At 40.8% G+C, this 14,862-nt stretch overlaps 1 pseudogene; it reads left to right on the plus strand.

Annotated features, from left to right (window-relative positions):
- The first annotated feature begins 12,936 nt into the window (after positions 1 to 12,936).
- Positions 12,937 to 13,641, plus strand: Ubtd2-ps2 (ubiquitin domain containing 2, pseudogene 2; annotated as a pseudogene).
- The last annotated feature ends 1,221 nt before the right edge of the window (positions 13,642 to 14,862 follow it).

A 14,862-nucleotide genomic window follows, 5' to 3' on the forward strand; every position in this document is an offset into this window, starting at 1 on the left:
GCAGCTAACAATTGGACTGAGCACAGGGATCCCAATGGAAGAGTTAAAGAAAGGACTGAAGGAGCTGAAGAGTTTTGCAACCCCATAGGAAGAACAACAATATCAACCAACCAGAAACTCCAGAGCTCCCAGGGACTAAACCACCAACCAGTGAGTATACTTGGAAGGACCCTTGGCTCCAGGCACATATGTAGCTGAGGATGGAATTGTCTGGCATTAATAGGAAGAGAAGCCCTTGGTCTTGTGAAGGCTTGTTTCCCCAGTGTAGGGGAATGCCAGGGTGCTGAGGTGGGAGTGGGTGAGTAGTAGTGGGGTCATCTTCATAGAAGCAGGGGGGCATGATAAAGGGGGGAAACTACATAAACTATTATATCTAAGTATATATATATGTATATATATTTCAATAAAAATCCCACCCAAATAAACATAGAAGGAACTACTGATTTCTTAATATGATTCAACAATATACTTCATGATAAAGGTTGACTCCTTTTCTCCTTTAATGTATCACAGGTTTAACAGATTTCAACAGTCCTATACAATACTGTATTGGATGTCCCAGTCTTTACAACTAATCATATAAAGGTCATGAAATGTATCCAATTTGAAAAGAGAGAAATGTCTTTATATACAAACTATGTTTTCTTGCATGTAGAAGCCACAGGAACACTATTGGAAATAACCACTAAGTTTAACAAAGCCACAGTACAAATATAAAGTCCAACCCCTCTCTATTCACGATCAATGAATAATCCTAAATGGGACTAAAATAATTCAATCACGATGGCATAAAAAGAATGCTTATAATAAATACATTTTTGAGGGTTCTGAGGAGGATGACAGATTAGAAAATTCTTCATTGGAACAAGGCAGTAGTGGCTCATACCTTTAATCCTAGCATTCTCAAGGTAGAAACAGGTGGCAGAGTTTGAGGCCAGCCTGGTCTACAGAGCAAGTTCCAGGATAGCCAGAGATATACCAGAGAGAAACCCTGCTTCAAAAAAAAGACAAAAACAAAAACAAAAAAAAAAAACCAAAACAAACAAAAAACTCATTGGTGTTACTCAAAGTACAAAGTCAAGATAATACATAATAATTTGTATTCTCACCAAAGACAAAATCTGTAAATAAATTTGTAACTGAAATCTCCATGGAGAAGCAAAAGGGAGTAGCCTCAAATTGGTGCAAGCTGTACTGTGTGGTTTTGACCATGGTCATGGGGAATAGCCAGGAAAGATTCTCCCAGCACAGGAACACATGCATGCACACACACACACACACACACACACACACACACACACACACACGAACAACCACTGCAGAAACAATTATTAGCTGGACTGACCAAGGGCTGCAAACACTGTTGTCAGTGAAACCTGAAGACTGTGCAACCTGGAATTTGAGAACCTGAAGCAGAGGGTCAGCTCCAGCATGTAGGACTCAGACTGAGGTCAGTAGGGTCTGCCAGCAAAGGCTCACATTCTTCTCAACTGCTTTGCCACTTGAACAAACCATGGAAACAAGAAGTGTGGGACTAAGACTTAAACATACTATTGGCAGAGGTCAGTGGAGGCTGTACTCGTGGAAAGTGAAGTGTCACCTCTGGAGACTTCTGTCATTGCCTTGATATATGACAACAGGGGAACTAAAAATTCAGAAATCAAAGTTGCACCATACAGTCAACCAAAAAAAGTAATTTGCTTAAACATCATTGATCCAACTATCTATCCCAAATCCAGCTTTTTTAAGTTTTAACTAGAATATTAAAATGCACCTCTAAATATGGGCATGTTGGCACATGCCTTTAATCCTAGCATGAGGCAGAGGTAGAGGCAGAGGCAGAGGCAGAGGCAGAGGCAGAGGCAGAGGCAGAGGCAATTTGAGGCCAGACTGTTTTGAAATAATAAAACACCTTTCCAATCAGTGGTTTGCATCGTGAAACAATGGAAAGGACTTCAAAACTCATCACACCAAGAAATGCTGGCTGATGAGATAATATTTTTATGTATTATTCTTTTTTACTTTATATTGTCATCTTTTGTTATTATTGCATCTAATTTTCTAATTTTTAATTATTAACAAACATAACTTGCTTTAGTTTTTATATTATTCAATTATACTTTATGTCTCTTCTGTTCTCATTCCATTGTGTACTCCCTATCATTCTCATACACAAACCATATAACTGTTCTCTTGTCTCTACTTAGTTTCCTTCTCCTTTTCCCCATCCCTTCCTATTTTTGAACCATATCCCAATGTCTCTTTTCTATTTACTTTCCCTTCAAGTCTTTTCTAGGTCATAGAACACCACTAATCCCTATCCTTACAATCTTTACTGAGGGTACTTCTTTTCTCTTCTAATCTTTCTAATAGTTTAGGGTACACTCTAACATTCTTATTGTTCGCTTTTAGTGATTGTCCTCTGAGCAAAGCAAGCACAACCTTGGAGCAGTCATCTGTGCCCCCCTTGCAAAAGGTCACACCAGCTGGGTTTGTTGATTGTCTACACCACATGGTATAAACTTTCTCACCTGAGTAGTCACACTACTCTCGAACAGCTGTTGTCTGCAATGCTGCCTTATTTGAACTGCATGTGGCCTGGGGGTGGGGAATGCCGAGGTGTTCCTTTGTTGTGTGAAGAAGCCATTACCTTTGCTGGGTAAAGGCTTTCTAGGTGCAGCCCATTTTTGGGAAGGAATGCCCACATCCCTGTTAGAACCTACTCACCTATACTCTTTAAGGAAGTCAGATAAACATTTTGGTTCCCCACAGTGAACATTGCTGTAATCGTGCCTCAGTTTCTTGTTGAAATATTAGGAGAAGGAGTAGATATTATTTATGTCTCTCCCAATGAAGGAATTGTATCAGCATACATTATTCCCCAATAGTTATTGAAGTTAAAGAAATGACTTTTTTAAAATCTTTATTAACTTGAGTATTTCTTATTTACATTTCAATTGTAAAACTCAAGAAATTACTTTTAACTAGCTATTTCTATATTGGCATAGTATGCTCACCAAGAAGTTGTGATTGCCTCTTCCACTAATAATATTCTTCTCAACTCTCAGAATGTAGGAGATTGCACCCAGTGCCCCAGGATTTGAACTGAGAGATTAGCTACTAAACTATGCATTACTACAACCTAGCCCTACTTGAACATTGCAAATTCTTTTTTTTCTTTATTGACTTGAGTATTTCTTATTTACATTTCAATTGTTATTCTCTTTCCCGGTTTTTGGGCCAACATCCCCCTAACCCCTTTCCCTCCCCTTCTATATGGGTGTTCCCCTCCCCATCCTCCCCCCATTACTGCCCTCCCCGAAACGATCATGTTCACTGGGGGTTCAGTCTTGGCAGGACCAAGGGCTTCCCCTTCCACTGGTGCTCTTACTAGGCTATTCATAGCTACCTATGAGGTTGGAGCCCAGGGTCAGTCCATGTATATAGTCTTTGGGTAGTGGCTTAGTCCCTGGAAGCTCTGGTTGCTTGGCATTGTTGTTCATATGGGGTCTCGAGCCCCTTCAAGCTCTTCCAGTCCTTTCTCTGATTCCTTCAACGGGGGTCCAGTTCTCAGTTCAGTGGATTGCTGCTGGCATTCGCCTCTGTATTTGCTGTATTCTGGCTGTGTCTCTCAGGAGAGATCTACATCTGGTTCCTGTCAGCCTGCACTTCTTTGCTTCATCCATCTTGTCTAATTGGATGGCTGTATATGTATGGGTCACATGTGGGGCAGGCTCTGAATGGATGTTCCTTCTGCCTGTTCTAAACTTTGCCTCCCTATTCCCTGCCAAGGGTATTCTTGTTCCCCTTTTAAAGAAGGAGTGAAGCATTCACATTTTGGTCATCCTTCTTGAGTTTCATGTGTTCTGTGTATCTATGGTAATTCGAGCATTTGGGCTAATAGCCACTTATCAATGAGTGTATACCATGTGTGTTTTTCTGTAATTGGGTTACCTCACTCAGGATGATATTTTCCAGTTCCATCCATTTGCCTATGAATTTCATAGTCATTGTTTTTGATAGCTGAGTAATATTCCATTGTGTAGATGTACCACATTTTCTGTATCCATTCCTCTGTTGAAGGGCATCTGGGTTCTTTCCAGCTTCTGGCTATTATAAATAAGGCTGCTAGGAACATAGTGGAGCAGGTGTCTTTGTTATATGTTGGAGCACTTTTGGGTATATGCCCAAGAGAGGTATAGCTGGGTCCTCAGGTAGTTCAATGTCCAATTTTCTGAGGAACCTCCAGACTGATTTCCAGAATGGTTGTACCAGTCTGCAATGCCACCAAGAATGGAGGAGTGTTCCTCTTTCTCCACATCCTAGCCAACATCTGCTGTCACCTGAGTTTTTGATCTTAGCCATTCTCCCTGGTGTGAGGTGAAATCTCAGGGTTGTTTTGATTTGCATTTCCCTTATGACTAAAGATGTTGAACATTTCTTTAGGTGCTTCTCAGCCATATGGCATTCCTCAGCTGTGAATTCTTTGTTTATCTCTGAACCCCATTTTTAATAGGGTTATTTGTCTCCCTGCAGTCTAACTTCTTGAGTTCTTTGTATATTTTGGATATAAGCCCTCTATCAGTTTTAGGACTGGTAAAGATCTTTTCCCAATCTGTTGGTTGCCGTTTTGTCCTAACCACAGTGTCCTTTGCCTTACAGAAGCTTTGCAGTTTTATGAGATCCCATTTGTCCATTCTTGATCTTAGAGCATAAGCCATTGGTGTTTTGTTCAGGAAATTTTTCCCAGTGCCCATGTGTTCCAGATGCTTCCCTAGTTTTTCTTCTATTAGTTTGAGTGTATCTGGTTTGATGTGGAGGTCCTTGATCCACTTGGCTTAAGCTTTGTACAGGGTGATAAGCATGGTTCGATCTACATTGCAAATTCTTTAACTGGAATGGTACATGATAAAAATTCCAACCAGTAACACAATCCCAGATACAAAAGTTCCAATACAGAAAAATAACAAATATGAAAAATCAAGGCAATATGACCCCCCTGGAAAATATCAGTTACATAGTAATTCATTCAATAAAAGTGAGCTAGATGAAATCTCAAGAGTTCTAAAGAATAATTAAAAGAAAATTTTTAACAAAATCAAAGAGGACATAAATAATCTCCTAAAAGAAACCCCACACAGAATACAAAGAGACAGTCGGCTGAAATGAGAAAGTCAGTACAGGATACAAAAGTGGGAATCAACAGAAAGGTAGAAATACTGAGAAAAAAAAGAAACCCACAAAATTGAAAATTTAGAAATGAAAAGCTCATTAATCCAAATAAAAGGACTTAATAGAAAGGTTCACCAATGTCAAATGCATTACAGACTTTCAGAGATGGAGAACAAAATAGATTCAGACATAGACAAAGATAAAACAACATGAATTTTGAATACAACACATATCTATGGGACTCCATTAAAACATAAAATGTATTAATCATGAAGATAGAAGACAGAGAAGAACCCCAGATAATGATGTAAGTAAAATAGTTAATAAAATCATAGCATAAAGTATCCTGAATCTATGAAAAGATGACTATCGAAATTCAGAATGTGGGCCAGCAAGATGGCTCACCAAGCAAAGATGATTGCCACCAAGCCTGTGAGCCTGAGTTATCTCTCCAGGACTCACATGGTGGAAGGACTGACAGAATTCTTCAATAACAAACAGACAACCCAATTAATCTCTCAAGTAAGAAAATTCCAGGTTATGTCCTTCAATGTTTCTTAAACTAGTCCATAAAATAGAAAGAGAAGGACTGCCACCCAACTCTCAAAGTCTGATACTAAAATCAGATAAAGGCACAACAATAAAGAGAGAAAATTATAGAACAATCTCTGGTGACCACAGATGCAAAACAAAAGAAAACAAAAATCTCAGTAAAATACTTGCTAACAGAATCCAAGAATACAGCAAAATGGTCAATCACAGTGACCAAGTTTACTTTGTTCCAGAGATACAATGATGCTTTAAAATATGGCAATCAATAAGTGTAATACATCATATAAATGGACCCAAGGATAGAATTCATATGGTGCATCTTGATATATGCAGAAAAGGCTTTTTTGACAAAGTCCAACATCCATTTATGATTTTTTCCAAAGCCCAGGAGGAACTAGAAATAGAAGGCATATCTGCATATGATAATAATGGGTACATAGTAAAAGCTCATGTGAAAAAAAATCATTTTACTTTCTCCACTCTTATTCAATGACCTTGAAGTATTAGCTGGAACAATAGGAGAGTAGAAAGAAACAAAAAAGTTATTGGTGGCACGCGCCTTTAATTCCAGCACTCAGGAGGCAGAGGCTGAAGGATCTCTGAGTTCAAGGCCAGCCTGTTACAGGACAGCCAGAGCTATACAAAGAAACCTTGTCTTGAAGGGGGAGGCAGAAAGAAACAAAGGGAATATGGAATAGGATGAGAAGATATCAGTGTATCCTTATTTGCAAATGATGATTCTACTTGTAAGAGACACTAAAAAGAAAACTCTTAGACTCGATAAACACTCTCACCATTATATCAACATATGATAAAAATTCAGTAGGCTGCTGCTATGCTAGTAACAAGCATGCTGAGAACAAAATTTCAAGAAACAGTCTCATCCACAATTGCCTCAAAAGGACCTGGGAAGAAAGCTAACCAAAGAAATGAAAGACTGCTACAAGGACAACTTTAACATTGAAGAAAGAAACTGACGACTACAGGATAAAAAGTCCTCCCCCACTCATAAACCGGGGAAATTAATGCTGTGAAAACAGCTATGCTACCAAAGCAATCTACAGATTCAATGCAGTCCCTATCAGAATCCTCACATTGCTGTTCTTTGCAGAAGGAGAAAACTCCTAAAATTCACATGGTAGCACAAAAGACTCCAGATAGATAAAGTAGCCCTAATCAAAAGCGCAGTAGTGGATAATTACCAGATGTGAGTCCAGTTAATACCACAGAGCCACAGGAACAAAATAGATTGTGACTGCAACAAAACAGACACATTGATCAGTGGAATAAAATAGAGGACCCAAATATAAGCCTGCATGGCTACAGCCATCTGAGTTTTGACAAAGACAGGGAGAATGCACACGGAATGCACACAGCTTCCAACAAATGGTGTGAGAATAATTGGTCCCTAGCTTTTATCCTGTACAAAAATCAACTCAAAATGGGTCTGATATATTAATGTAAGACCTGAAACTCTGAGGCTGTTAGAGGAAAAAGTAGGGAATATACTACGTGATATATGCAAAGGTAAGGAATTCCTGAAAAGGATCTGTCTTAGAGTTTCTTTTCCTGCACAAACATCATGACCAAGAAGCAAGTTGGGGAGGGAAAGGGTTTATTTAGCTTACACTTCCACATTGCTGTTCATCACCAAAGGAAGTCAGGACAGGAACTCACACATGGTGCACCAGTACAATTGACCCACAACTTGACACACAAAGACATCACTATTAAGCCTTAACTCTTACTTTCTTATTCATCCCCAAGATCTAAATAACTTTAAGAGTACCACAGTCTTTACATATTAAAAGTTCAACCCCTTTAAAATATCCAATATCTTTTTAAATTCAAAGTCTCTTAACTGTGGACTCCACTAAAATACTTTCTTACTTCAAGAGGGGAAAATATCAGGGCACAGTCACAATGAACAATGAAATCACTCTTAACTCTCCAATGTCTGGGATCCACTTAAGATCTTCTGGGCCCCTCCAAGAGCTTGGGTCATTTCTGCAGCTCTGCCCTTTGTAGCACACACCTTGTCTTCTAGGTTCCAGATGCCTGTACTTCACTGCTGCTGCTGTTCTTGGGGTCATCTCATGGTACTGGCATCTCCAAAACACTGCTGTCTCTGGCTGCAACTAGGCTCCACCAATAGTCTCTCACAGGCTCTCTTCATGCTGCCAAGCCTCAACTCCTTTGCATGACCCCTTCAGTCCTGGGTCATCAATTCCAACTGAGGCTGTACCTTCACCAGTGGCCTTCCATGGCTTCTCACAGTGCCCAGCCTCAGCTGCTCTTCGTGACCCCTTCATGCCTTCAAAAACAGTACCACCTGGGTGACTCTTACACACTACCAAGTCCAGCCATAGCACGAGGTACAACCTTGGGTATCTCTGGACACAGCCTTTTTGTGTTCTCTGAAAACACTTCCCATAAGATTTCACCTCAATGATACTGGTCTCTTCTTAACCACCACTAATTTCTTAGCTCCAGCTGACCAGCATCAGTTGTCCCAGTAATGCAAAGGTCTCACTTTAGCAGTTCTGGTGTCTTGTTAATCACAGCTGATTCTTCAGCCCCAGCTAACCAAAACCATAGAATCTTCACAATCAAAATAGCAACAGCCCTGATAAGAGCCTTTAATCTTTCCTCTGAAATTTCACAAGCCAGGCCTCCATCTTCTGCACTGTTCTCAACATTATCTTCCAAGCTCCTACAGAACATCCCACAGAGCTCTTAACATCCCAGTGGCTCTTCTAGCTCAAATTTTCAGTCATACCACAGTCCTCCCCAAAACGTGATCAGGTTGTCACAAGAATACCCTATTATGCTGGTACTAATTTGTCTTAGTCAGGGTTTCTATTCTTGCACAAACATCATGACCAAGAAGCAAGTTGTGAAGAAAAGGGTTTATTCAGCTTACTTCCACATTGCTGTTCATCACCAAAAGAAATCAGAACTGGAACTCACACAGGGGAGGAAGCAGGAGCTTATGCAGAGGCCAAGAAGAGGTGTTACTTACTAGTTTGCTTCCCCCAGCTTGCTCAGCTATAAAACCCAAGTCTACCAGCCCAGGGACAGGACCACCCACAATAGGCTGGGTCCTCCCCAGCCTGATCACTGGTTGAGAAAATGCCTTACAGCTAGGTCTCATGGAGGCATTTGCTCAACTGAGGCTCCTTTCTCTGTGTGATACAGCTTGTGTCAAGTTGATACACAAAACCAGCCAGTACAGGATCCCAGTTGCTCAGATGGCAATAATACCAAGAAACTGAAAAATTGGATTCAATGAAGTTAAAATATTTCTATACAACAAGGAAGTAATAATGAGCAAAGAAAGCGTAAAGAATGGGATCAGTACATAGATTATACAAAGAACTGAAAACAAACAAAAGAACAAAATAAAAAACTCGTTATTTAGAGAAATCCACCCAGTCAACAAATGAACAGGTCATTCTCAAAAAAAAAACATAGTCCTGGGGCTCAACAGTAAAGAGCACTTGTTTTTCCAGAGGAATCAGACCATCTGTAGTTTCTAGGGGATCTTCCACTATTTTTTGGCCCCACAGGCACAAGGTATGTATACGATGCACTTATATGCAGCTAAAGGACCTGTGTACAGAAAAATAGTTTTAAAAGATATACTAAAAATGAACAGTAAACGTTAATGATAAAGCAATTGTCTTCAAACATTTATTGAATCATCAAATAAGTATGAAAATCCTGAAAGTGCAACAAGGCTCAGGCAACATTACAGAAGAGGAGCAGAAAGAATGTTAAGAGCCGAGATGGAGGAGATGTGCATTGAAAAGATGTCCTGTGGACATGACATAGCCATTAAGCTCAAACTCGCTGCCACTGTGGTTGGATATCTGCACAAGACTGGCATAAGCTTGGGACCCTCACCATTCATCTTGGACAGGAGACCCCTTCCATGGTGGACTGTAGACAATTAAGGTTGTTGGGGAAGGAGGTTTAATTTATTTCAGTGGTATAGTCATAAGAGTTGTTTTTGGTTTGGCTTGGTTTGATCATTTTTGAGACAGCATCTGACTATGTAGCTCTCCTGGAACCACTGCATAGATCAAACTGGCATTGAATTAGCAGAGATCTGCCTCCTAAGTGCTGGGATTTAAGTTGTGTACCACATTAGACTCAGGTGAGTTGGTCTTGCTATACTACATAAGCTCTTACCTACACTGAGTCAAGTAACTCTTATTAAACTTAATGGGCTACACCGAAGGGGATAAGAATTCCACAGGAAGACGAAGAAAGTCAACTAACCTAGACCCTTGGGGCTCTCAGAGTCTGAACCACCAACCAAGGACCATGCACAGGCTGGACCTAGGCCTCTCTGTACATATGTAGCAGATGTGCAGCTTGGTCTTCAGGTGGGTCCCGAACAACTAGAGCAGGGGCTGTCCCCAAAGCTATTGCTTGTATATGGGGTATATTCTAGCTGGGCTGCCTTGTCTGACCTCAGTGGGAGATGGTGTGCCTAAAGCTGCAGAGACGTAAAGTGCCAGAGTTGGGGGGGGTATCCAGGAGAGGCCCCAACTCTCTCAAGAAGAAGAGGAGAAGGGGAGGGGGAAGGATTGTGGGAGGGAACTGACCAGGAGGGGGACAGCAATCGGGATGTAAAGTGAATAAAACAAACCAAAACCAAAACTTAGTGGGCTACAAAGAAACAAGAGGAAAGAAGACATGAAAGTAGGAGAGAACTTGGTGAGAAAAGTGACATTGGGAAGGGAAGGAGGATGAGGGGACAAAGGTGACTAAATTATAGAAATTATGAACATGTAAAAATAAACTGACAAGCTGATGTTAATAGCTCTCTGGGCACATACAGAATAACCTACACAATCACGGAAAAAGAACAAAACTTGGCGGAGGCGGGGATGCACTAGTGGCTTTTCCTTTCATTCCCTGAATAGAACTATTAATTCTATTCAGATTCTCAGTTGATAGGATGGTGCCTCACACATAACAAAAAGATCTTCCCCAGTCAATAAATCACGCACCCCACATCTGTAGGTGTGTATGCTAATCCCTTAAACACTTCTCAATTGGATCTAAATTGAAAATCAAGTTAACCACAACATGGGTTCTTTTTTCAAGATTTGAGAGTGAGGTACACACACACACGCCCATACACAAACACATACATCTTTTCTTACTTTTTTAAAAAGAATTCCTTTTTGTTTTATGTATATGAGTACATATACATAGCTATGTATGTATGTAGCTATGTTCAGACACTCGAGAAGCGGGCATCAGATCCCATTACAGATGGTTGTGAGCCACCATGTGGTTGCTGGGATTTGAACTCAGGACTTCTGGAAGAACAGTCAGTGCTCTTAACCACTGAGCCATCTCTCCAGCCCTACATACATATCTTTTATACAACCTTAATTTTGGTTCATTAGTTCACATTTATTGTTCCCATTGGCTAGATATACTTATAAAGATTTTAGAATACATATTTGCCTTACAAATATATTATAAACATGATACATATAGCTTTAAACCTCTAAAAACTTGTACTGATCAAATGCTAGTTTCTAGTTTTTTAGTATTTGAGAATTTCATATGTGTATATAATGTATTTTGATTAAGTCTACTCCCAATTCCATCCCCTCCAATTCTTCCACTTTACCCTCATCACTTTTCCCTCCCAACTTCATGTGCTATTTCTGCTTTTTAATGATTGGCTATTAAGTTGGGTTTTTATATGGTTTTTAAAGTGGAATGTGTTTTGCCTGCATATAGGTTCACCATATGCACATAGTTCTCTTGGAGGTCAGAAAAGGGCATTGGATCCCCTTGAACTGGTGGTTGTGAACCGATATGTGGATGCTGGGAACAGAACCCAGGTCCTTGGCAAGAACAAGTACTTTTAACCACTTAGCCATCTCTCTATCTCTGTGCTTTTAAAAAAATTCGCTGGGTTCACTTAGTGCTGTGAGTATGTGCATGGATGCCCAACCATCTACTGGAGTGTATGTAGCTTCCCTGCACTGGCATCCTTGAAAATTGATTCTCCCTTCCTCAGTAGCCACCAACTGCCAATAGCTAGCTCCTCAGAGAGGGCTGGAATTTCATGAGCCCTTCCCCAATCTGTTCTAGGATTTTGGTTGCTTATTTTTATTCTTATTTAACTTAATTTAGATGTTACTAACATCAATTGACCATACACAGTAATCACGTTCAGTGTGCTATTTCCCTGTGTGAGTGTGTGTGTGTGTGTGTGTGTGTGTGTGTGTGTGTGATCAAATCTAGCTTCCTTTTCCTTTCCTTCACCTTCATTCATTCCAACATTCTAATTTCAGTTCCACTTTCTTTTTATTTTTTTCACTTTTTTCCACTTTCTTTTTCAACTTCCAAATTAGTGAGAGACCATAGCATACTTATCTTTCTGTATCTGACTTATCCATTTCCATCCATTTTGCTACAAATGTCAGGATTCCATTCTTTTTATGGATGAATAATACTCTATTTTGTGATATATATGTGTATATGTATATATATATATGTATATATATGTGTGTGTGTATGTATATATATACATATATATATATATATATATTCACAGTTTTGATGGGCCCCTGGGCTTTTTCTATATCTTAGTTATTATGAATTGTGTTATAATAGTGTCTAGTATGCTGATGTAATTTGTTTTGGATATTGTCTTAGGTTTCTATTACTGTGAAAAAACAACATTTCACAGTCATTCTTATAAAGGAAAACATTTCATTAGAGTTAGCTTACAGTCTCAGAGATTGAGTCCATTATCATCATGGCAGGACATAGCACTATGTGGGCAGACATGATGCTGGAGAAGGAGCTGAGAATTCTACATCTTTATCCATAGGCAGCAGAAGGAGACTACGAACCACACTGGGCATAGCTTGAGCATAGGAGACCTCAAAGACCAATCCCACAGTGACACACTTTCTCCAGCAATGACACACATACTCCACCAAGGCCTAATAGTGCCACTCCCTATGGAGATATATATATATATATATATATATATATATATATATATGTATATATATATATAAATACATATATATGAACAAAATAGATTATATAATTGATGTATCTTTAGTCTTTTGTAGAAACTTCACACTATTCTTTATAATGGCTATGTGGGGGAGTAGGCTGAGGCAGCAGCCAGGACAAGCGCCCTGAAGTGGCAGCAGCGGTCCCATGGGCAGGCTTGTAGGCACCCAGCAGGACTCCTCAGGTAGCCTCAACGAGAACCCCGGCAGCCCGGGAGTTGCTCTAGGTCATAACCAGCCTTTGAAAAAGGAGAAAACAAAATGGAAAAGCGACTATCCCGTGACAGATGGCCACCTGCACAGCAAGAGGGATGAATTCTGGGACACTGTGCCAGCTTTTGAAGGCCGGAAAGAGATCTAGAATGCCTTGAAGGCTGCTGCACATGCTTTTGAAAGCAATGATCATGAACTGACACAGGCCATCATTGATGATGCAAACATAACACTACCACACGGTGCACTGACAGAGTGCTTTGATGAGCTGAGGAACCGGTACTAGCTGCCAGTCTATTGCCTGGCCCCACCGATCAACATGATAGAGGAAAAGAGTGTCATAGAGATTCCGGATATCCATGAGCCACCTTCCAACTCTGGACACGAATCTCATCTCCGTCTGCGGCTCTCCACGGGCAAAGACCTCAAGCTTGTGGTACGCAGCACAGACACCGTGTTCCACATGAAGAGGCGCTTACACGCCACAGAGGGTGTAGAGCCAGGCAGCCAGCGGTGGTTCTTCTCCGGCAGGCCTCTCACTGATAAGATGAAGCAGGAGGAGCTGAAGATCCCCAAGGACTATGTGGTGCAGGTTATAGTGAGCTAGCCTGTGCAAAACCCAACACCAGTGGAGAATTGAACTGGCCCTGCCTTCTTCCACGATCCCTTGGCTCCGCTCTATTGTTACCATTTCCTGCTCTAGGGCGTGAAATTTATTTTCACTGCTCTGGATTCCCTATGAGTGGATTTAGTTCTGAGGAATTACCAGTGAAAACTTCCATCTGTGATGGAGACCAACAAAAATAATAAAACACAGAGCCAGCCTCTGGTGCTCATATAATTACAATTTCTAATTTGAAAGACAGTTAAGAAGTAGATAACCATCTATTTTAAGAATCATGTATCAACCGTGTAATGGCTGTATTTAAATGATTTCGAATGTAAACAGACACGAGACCCATCAAAAACAGCACCAAGCACCTTTTGAACACAGAATGTTTTATGACATTTGTCGAAGCATTTTTTTTTCCAGAACCATCAATAACAGTTACAAAACGTATTTTTTAAAGTGGAACCTAAAAGAGCATAGGTTTTTGCTTCTCTTCTGGGTCTGTATTCCTACTCCATCAAGAAGCAGTGCAGACCTGGAGTTGTCGGTATGGCTTCCCCACCCGCCCGCCCACCAGGGTCGGCTCCTTATTCACAGCCACTCAATCCTGCGGCCATCACACTGGCAGCAGGCACCCTCTGGAGCACTGGGCAGTCATTTAGTAGGTAGTTGGAGCTCTCACTCTCAGTTGAGAGCTCTCTAGTCTTGCTGCATAGGAATTTTAAAATGTGGTACCCAGGCTTGACAGCTAGCTACTTAGTAATGCCTTTGCTGATCCTGCCACCCTGCGTGGCCATTTTGGTAGCTGCCTGGGCCCGCCTATTTATTTCTGGGCCAGACAAGACAGAAATGGAGTGTAGCTGCTTCCAGTCCAGAATAAAAAGCAGTCCTCTCCTTCCTCCCTGCTGGGAATGTGAGTAAAACCCTCTCTGCCTGTTCCTGGGAAAACTGTGCCTATTCTCAGCCTTGGAGAAAACTCCAGTTCAAAATTTTCAAGTGTGACAGTTAACCAGTGTCATTTAATTAGTGTTAGTGGGAACTTGGCCCTAGAGTGGAGTGTTTTCATTTCACTCCGATTCCAGTCACTGTGGTGGCAGTGTTCCTCCCACACCTTCCCAACAAAGGGAAATTAACCGCCATCTGCACAGGCTAAGGGACTGGAGCAGAGAGAATCAGGCTGACCTTCTCTGGAGAAAGCTGCCAAGGGTTATATTTAATCTGGAACCTCTTAAAAGCTGGTTTTGCCAGGCA

This window comes from Rattus norvegicus, chromosome X, assembly GCF_021556685.1.
Source record: "Rattus norvegicus strain SHRSP/BbbUtx chromosome X, alternate assembly SHRSP_T2T, whole genome shotgun sequence".
Taxonomy (NCBI): Eukaryota; Metazoa; Chordata; class Mammalia; order Rodentia; family Muridae; genus Rattus; species Rattus norvegicus.